Source organism: Colobus angolensis, unplaced genomic scaffold, assembly GCF_000951035.1.
Source record: "Colobus angolensis palliatus isolate OR3802 unplaced genomic scaffold, Cang.pa_1.0 Scaffold98, whole genome shotgun sequence".
Taxonomy (NCBI): domain Eukaryota; kingdom Metazoa; phylum Chordata; class Mammalia; order Primates; family Cercopithecidae; genus Colobus; species Colobus angolensis.
Window position 1 is genome coordinate 6,859,047 of NW_012123820.1, and position 6,722 is coordinate 6,865,768.

Consider the following 6,722-nt stretch of genomic DNA (forward strand, 5'->3'; position numbering starts at 1 on the left):
TGGGTAGGGAGAAGTCTGTTGGCCTCCGGCAAAGGAGGCCGGCAGAGTCCCCCGGTGGGGCTCTCGGACGGAGTTCCCACAGTCCTGACATCCCGACAGGAGTGGGGCTGTGAGAAGGCCGCGTGGCTCACTGGCAGAGAGCGGCTTTTCTAGGAGTGGGAAGGCAATAGTCAGGGCACGGGCTTGTCGGGGGGCGTTCCGCAGGTGCGACCAGATAAATCTTGGTCTCTTTGGATTGACGTCACCTGGCGCATGCCCAGTTGCTCTGCACCTTCCTGGGCGCCGGCTGCATTTTCATGCGCGCGGGAAGAGCTGGTGGTGAAGAAGAACCCGGAAGTGCACCATCTTGCCTCCATTCGTCCAAACATTATCTACCAGCTGAGTCATAAAACTGAAAAATAAATCGTGTTTATCAAGAAAACAAACCAGTCAGTAAGAAGAAAACTGACTTGTTGGGCAAAGTGTTGTTCTGATATTTAAACTAAAAACCACTAAAGTTTGATTCTCTGTCTCTAAACATGATGTACACTGATTGTGTACAATTAATGTTGCTTAAGAAAAAAGTCTGTTTCTGAGGGGAATGGCAAGGGAGAGTATTGTAAGAGTGATGAAGAAAGGAGAAAGAAGCACAATTATATTTTCAGGTGGACTTTCTATTATTAATTTCTCAGGATAGGAAACACCAAATATATTTATTATTATTTAATATCAAAATTTATTTTCCTCAATCCCTCCCTTATTAGAGGCTGACTCTACTGTCTTCATTTATCTTTGCTATTAAATAAAAATAATGGTTGTTCATAATTTCTATAGCAGCTTTATCTATTTTATGTGTGCTATAGAGTTCCATAAAAAGGAGATTTAATATTCACAATGTAGCAAGATGAGCCTTGGACAAGAACCCCTCAGACACCGAGTTGTAGAAGGAAAGGGCTTTATTCCACTGGGAGCATTGGCGGACTCAAGTCTCCCAAACCAAGCTCCTGGAGTGAGCAATTCCTGTCCCTTTTAAGGGCTTACAACTCTAAGGGGGTCCGTGTGAGAGGGTCATGATCCGTTGAGCAAGCAGGGGGTACATGACTGGGGGCTGCATGCACCGGTAATCAGAACGGAACAGAAGAGGACAGGGCTTTTCACCATGCTTTTCCATACAATGTCGGGAATCTATAGATAACACAAGCAGTCAGGTCGGAGCTGATCTTTATCTACCAGGCCGAGGGCAGTGCTGGGCTCTCTACCTGTGGATTCCATTTCTGCCTTTTCGTTTTTACTTCTTCTTTCTTTGGAGGCAGAAATTGGGCATAAGACAATATGAGGGGTGGTCTCCTCCCTTAACTAAATGAGTAAGTGACTCTTAACTTTAATGTTAGCTTTTGTAGCTGGTCCAGGACAATGGCAAATGACATTGTAATATGATTAAATTTAGCTACCTAAGAACTATGATATATGAATAAAAACATAGTTAAAAATAATGTCTGTCTCATTATGCTTTATAAGCAAGTATTTGGGAGTCTTTAAAAGAGATCAAATGAATAGCCTTTAAATACATTAAAATTTGGTTAGATGTCCTTCTAAATAGTGTAACCAGTTGTGTCTTTTGAAGGGTAAACCATGAAATCTGACCATTAACCTTCATATAACATACAGAAAATTGTTGTTCAGCTCTTAATTAGTGAGGTAATGGTAACATAATATTGTATATATGTATATTTATATTCATTTATTTGCTTTAACTCAAAATTTATCTGACATTTTACATAGGTTTAAATTTTTTGTCTGTTTTCACAAAAGTTTGTGGAGCTTTTATTCCCAGATTTCTCAGGACAATAGGTAGAAATCTTTTTAAGAACTTCCTATTCAAATTTAAAATTGTCTATTAACATTTTCTCTAATCCCAAAAGTCTATAGTAGATGCCAACCCTATTTCATGTTTGTGTTGTTTTACCAAAGTATTTTACTTCCACTCTTTTATTGTCAACTTTTATCTTGTTTGCTTTATAATCTTGTTTATAGTAGAAAATATCCTCTTCTAGCCTCTTTCTTTGCCAATTTTTATTAGAATTTTAATATGAGCATTCCGTTCATGGTGATCATCTTATCCAAATCACTGTGTCATGAAGTTCTCATCCCTTCCATTTAGTGTCAAATTTAGTTGACCTTTTTGAAGTTCCATCTTTCTTCTCAGACTTATCATCTTAATATAGATATTTTTAACACTTGAGCTTGTATTTTCTTCACCTTTTATAGCAATTCATAAAGATTAGTTTTTGAGCCATGTATTTACATGTGGTATCTTGCAACTTTCTAAATTATTAAGATGTTTTACTGCATCATTTAATATACCATCACATCTCAATTAGTGATCAGTGTGTGTGTGTGTGTGTATACACACACACATTGCTGTGTAGTACTGATTTACACTTCAAAAAATGCCTGTTTAACTGTTAACATTCTTAACTCTGTATTTCTGCTTTCAAAGTATAATTTGAATGTCTGGTGATTTGCCTTTTTATCTGTCAAAATCAAGCATGGATAAATATTCTATTTAAAGCAGATGCATAGATCAATGCCTGTGGATTTGAAATTTTTTAAACTATACATATTTCAAAATTACTCAAGACAGAATTTTTTAAATAGCTTGGATAAGTAGCTGAATGTCATTATAGTTCATTAAGTTTCATCAAATGGCATGCTATTGCATGTTTACCACCTAAATGTACAAAGTAGGCTGATTGTATTAATGGCAGACAGGGATGTGCCAGGTATGTTTTGCTTTCCAACTTTTATAGATGTTCACATTAACCACAATAAGGCACTGTCATCATGATCCAAGGACATAATGAAAATCAGTTTCTGACATAGCATATGTTGTCCTTGAAAACTGCACTGACAAAATCAAGGATCCAACAGTACTTCAAATAATAAAGAATAGATCAAGGATATTACTACAGATCTAGGATATATGAAAACTGTTGTGGTTCTAATATCCTTCTTTAAAATATGTTTTGTCTTAGTACCCAAGAAGTAAGGAAAATATATTTGCAACATTTACAATTATATATTTACTATAAATATCTCATATGATAATAATTTGGATAAACAAGTAATTTATTGAAGAGACGTAGAAAACTTTTTTAAAAAGAAATAGTAAGTTAAACTTAAGTTTCTGTTTAGCTTGCTATATTTTCACATCAGCCTTTTATGTAGAAAGTAAAAACTTATCATGAGATTATATAATAAATTTGCTATTAGGTAAGTTTTGTTTTATGTATTTTCTTCTGTTCACTATTACATTTGTCCACTACCAAACTTCCCCATTTAATTATGGTCATAGATAAGCTGCATTGATTTTGTATAAAATCTGTCAGCTTGTGTAAAACACATCTTTTCTCAGTTCTAAAAGGATACGCATTAAATGCAGAACTTTCAACTTTCAAATGCAAATTTCAACATGCAAATGATTTTTTTAGATCACCTTGTAGAAAGAAGTTGAAACACCAATAATTTACTTGTTTTAGAAAAAAAAATGAATGTCAGTCATCTTCATTCAACTTTGCATGGTCATTATGCTTTTCTTACTCTACTACTCTACTAAATAATAGCTTTTCTTTTACAGATCAAAAAAAACTCCCTTATACCCTTATACAATACACAAAATATTGCAATACTTTGATATTTTCATTTTAACTCTATTGTAAATGGAGAAATTATTAACCTGAAATAAAGTGATTGAAGTAACCCTGAATAAAAGTTACTCAAAAGCTATTTCAGTGACACAATAGCAATGAAGAAATATAGCACATTGACTCTGATGTAATACCAATGATCACGTCTTCTCCCTCTGAATTAGTGGTCATGGATATGTTAAAAAATACGTGTTTGGTGCAAACTTTACAAATACACATAAAAATACTGGATTTTCTAATCCCCAAAAGAAGTTCTCTTCTTTCACCTCTCAGTCGTGTAAGAGTTAATTCTGTTTCCCACAAGGATGCAATCTGTAAGTTAGGTCTGGAAGGCAGCAAAGGCAACCTGGACTTGAAGTTAACACTTCTGTTGTCAAGGGTTACTGATGGGGGAAGGGAAGGGGCTGGAAAGGGAAAGAGTTATGGAAATGAAGAAGGATTGTAGCACACACTAAGTAAATTCAAATGCTATACATGTATTTGGAATCGGATTTCGAGTCTGTTGTATTTTTGCATTGTGTTTTCATTTATTTAGTTTACACATTGGTGGTGAATTTATAGGTTGGTTGATGTTAACCTTATCGGGGTGTCCCTTTCCAACAATGTTCATTTAGTGGTGCATTACATATACGTAATAATTTTGTAATTAAGTTGGAATTTATCATAATTATTTGCATCAAAGAACAATAACATTATGTTACTTCCTAAATTGTAATATCAGTAAATATCATATCTAGGATTTTGTGGAAAGTCTATGTCATTTTAATTTAAATGAGGAGTTCTCTTCTCCTTCACAAAATTAAAGACAAAAGAAAACAGCATGTTTGAGACTTCAAATTAATATATATATTAAGATTCAGCATTTAATATTCTAATTCTTAAACTAACTGGCTTTCCCGATGATGAACTAAAGTGATTTTGCACACTGTTACAGTATTTCAAATTGCTAGTCACCACAGGTCTGCCTCACTTTAAATCTCCTTGTTATGCCAATTTGCATTACTAATGGACTTGCTAAGAGAGAAACTGCAAAAAGAGAATGTAGCAATTAATAGTAAATGCTTGACATACTGTGACATTATAGATACCTTTATGTTGATTTATATTTTTATGCCAATATTTACAAGGCAAATATTTCTGAATTTCTAATTTTGCAAAGTAAAATTGATGCCCATGCCATTGTCATTGATATAATTTTTTTCTGTAGCGTTTGATTAATATAACCCGTGTTTTATAATTGGTAGACTCTTATTTTGGCTTCTACTATCTACTACCCGTGTAAGATATTTTATCTGGAGTAGCTGTGAATTGTAAGGAATACAATTGGGTGCTATGTGTACCTATGTGAAGCGCAGAAGTATTTGATTATATAAAATTTCCTGGATTTATATGAGAATAATGCATAAGAGAGATCAAAAGAGGGTTTTCTTGCCAAAAGTATCTGTGTGAATTTTCCTTCGAAAATGTTCTTTTAAAATCCTTTGTATGATCACAGCCACTCCACACAGACAATTAAAAGCAGATATGAAATGATAGATCACATGACAGGAGTTAAATGTAAAGGTTTTTTTTTTCCCCTCCCCCCTCGGTTAAACATCGCAGCAGGCATTACAATACCAGAGGTAACGAATCAATTAAATCCATTTTCCCCTCGGCGTCTCCAAAGCTGCGTGCCTAGGGTTGCTGTGTAGTTTGGAACTGGAGCAGTAGGACCCAGGGGCCTCCGCAGCCACCAATAGAAGCGCACACTTGGACCTATTTGTATGCAATGCCTCCTGCTCTGCGCATTAATAGTAATACAGATAACGGGTTTGAGAGAATTCTCTACCGAAGAAGCATTGAATTTTTCCAGGGTGCTGACACCGAGAAGAAACCCGACTTCACTCTCTCCCCGGTTTCCCACTCTGAGGTTTAAAAGTCTCAGACGCCTGTCGCTTGGTTTAAAACTCGGGAAGGTCTCAGTGCACAGCCAAGTTGGAGGGCTGCGTCTGCACGACGGAGCTGACGACAGTCTTATCGAAGGGTGAGTCTCGCAAAGGGTTGCAAAGGAAGTGACAGCAGGCTTTACGATTTGTGAAAGGGGACACGCTGGGTTTCACACTAGTGGCTGTGGGAGTGCAGAACGGTTGCCGAGAGGACGCTGCAGTTGATCCAGAAACTGTGGCTGATACGCCAGGGTGTTTTGGGGTAGAATCAAAAACCTTCAGGCTACATCGGAAATTGCAGCCTTGCGGTCGGGAGGGATTCAACAAGTTTTCTGCAGGGATGCGATGTTTGTTTATTCCTTGCAAGTTGTGCAGAGTGTCCGTTCCAGGTAGGCTGCGACTGCTTAACAAAGAAGTTTCGGAATGTGTTTGTTGTGTGTGGCTGGGTAACCCTTGTCTGAGTAGGTTTCGGGCCGCTTTGGGCTTCTTGGGGGCACACGGAGGAATTTCCTCCTGGGAGGCGGCGAGCACCAGCGGTCTCCTGGGCTGGGGCCGGGCAACTTGGCAGCGTAATCTCAGTGTCGCTGACCGCACCGTTGTCAGCGGTGTGAACCGACTGAGGCGAAGACCCCGGCTGGCTGCAGGGAGCTTCCAAACTTTGAAAGCATTCTCAGGAATGGATGAGCGTGGGGGCTTTGGAAATCAGCCTTACTAGGTGGATTTTGGTAAACTCTTGGCGACATGTAGGCAGTGGGGACTTTTGACACTTGCGATTCCAACCTGCAGGATTTTGCCTGAAAACATCGTGCGGATGTGAAGATGGGAGCTGAAAGCTAAGCCAGCGGGGACTTGATGGGAGGGAGGCAATGAGGGAGGGAAGGAGGAAGAATGAGAGAAGACAGATGAATGAAAAAGGTGCGTCCCGTCTTTCACACACAAAACCCACACGAGTGGGACGAACTAGGAGGCGCTCCGGTTGGGGGCGTTCAGCTGGAAAACGTACTGCAGGGAGGTCCAGGAGCCTCTGCGTTATTGATGAAGCGCCGTGCCCTTCCGGGGCCCCTTCCTGCTCCTCCTCCCCGCCCCCTCTAGCCAGCCCCGCTTCCCCGAG

At 38.5% G+C, this 6,722-nt stretch overlaps 1 protein-coding gene across 1 annotated transcript in view; it reads left to right on the forward strand.

Moving 5' to 3' along the window:
* Positions 1 to 5,470: 5,470 nt before the first annotated feature.
* LOC105505093 (roundabout homolog 1-like) overlaps positions 5,471 to 6,722 on the forward strand; it is an 871,992-nt gene continuing 870,740 nt past the window's right edge. The window contains exon 1 of the mRNA XM_011932797.1: positions 5,471 to 5,709. The gene's annotated coding sequence lies outside the window, so the exon portion shown is untranslated. The remainder of the gene's footprint in view (positions 5,710 to 6,722) is intronic.